Source organism: Arachis duranensis, chromosome 7 (genome assembly GCF_000817695.3).
Source record: "Arachis duranensis cultivar V14167 chromosome 7, aradu.V14167.gnm2.J7QH, whole genome shotgun sequence".
NCBI classification, from domain to species: Eukaryota; Viridiplantae; Streptophyta; class Magnoliopsida; order Fabales; family Fabaceae; genus Arachis; species Arachis duranensis.
The window spans coordinates 12,149,508-12,150,874 of record NC_029778.3 but is presented as its reverse complement, the minus strand read 5'-3'; positions in this window follow the sequence as shown (position 1 = coordinate 12,150,874).

Here is a 1,367-nt window from a genome sequence, read left to right as displayed (position 1 = left end):
CTTCTTCGACCCTTCCCTAATTTCCTTTTTCCTTTTTCTTCCACGCTTTCCTTTCTCAACCCATCTCCAATTCTCTTTTTTCTTTTTCTTCTCCTTTTCTAATCTCAGATAATTTCTCTTTTTCTTTTTTTCTTGTTTTCTTAACTTAAGGCCTTTTTCCAAGCACATACCATAAACAGAACAAGAAAAGATTCAATTTAATTTGTCATAGCATATTAAGAATAATAATAAAATGAATTACATTGACATACAATTTTTTACTACAAAAAGAACAATAAGTAGAGCAACAATAAAACAAGCAACATCTATTTTAGCAATAAAAAACTTTGTTGATGCAATTATCTAAATTATCTCCCAAAATGATGAACCAAGATCGGGATGGATTTCATTCTCACTAAATTAAAATACAATAATTAACAAGAAAAAAAAAAGAGAGAGAGAATGAGAGAAAGAATGAAGCAATAAATGCCTCCACGAATTTGGGTTGTTCCACCTTCATCAGCATGAATCTAGATTCTTTCTACGTGGTGGCACACAATGAGAAATGCGATAAGCTTATTGAATGATTGAAATCTTGATTACTAATAATAAAGAGTGTGACATATATGACCGCATGTAAGTTTACAAGCAACGGCGTGGTTTGCCTCATGAAAAAAGACGAACAAGCTTAAACGATGTGAGTGGCAAGATTCTCTAGAGTATAAGTATAAGCACAGTGCAGACAGTAACAGTGACAAAAACAAGTTGAAAAAGCGACAGCATGCGGTGTGGCACGATACCGTGACGGAGGCCAGCAACAAACAGCAACCGAGAGAAAGAAAAAAAGAAGGGGAAGAGACTCGAGTTAAAAAAGGGGAGACTTGGATTTTTTTTTTAATAAATATAAAATGACGTTGTTTCAGTCGTTTTCAATAGTAAAGATAAATGAAAATTGTTTTAGAAACTACTATAAATTATGAAGGATAATTTTAAAAATAAATTTAAATAATTATTAATTTTAAAAATTATTTTGATGTTAAAATATAAATTTAAAAACTATTTTAAGATTTAATCCTTAATTTTAATATACATTTAATATGATTGTATTAATAATAATGATGATTGATCAACGATTTGTTAATTTGCTTAGTACTCTTTTTCCTTGTCTCTCCATGTGCCTGTCAATATTTAATTTGAAGCAATCAAGAATAGGAGTATAGTACGCTGGTTTTTTGTCGATTCAGGCAGTTATTGTACCAATTTTTAACATGGGGATTTAAAGTATCAACCAAACTAGATAGATGGATTCTATTGAATCAATCGATTTGTCCGATTCTCATGTAATTATTGAGTTATTATAGTTCCAATAATACTCTTTTTATAGGGAT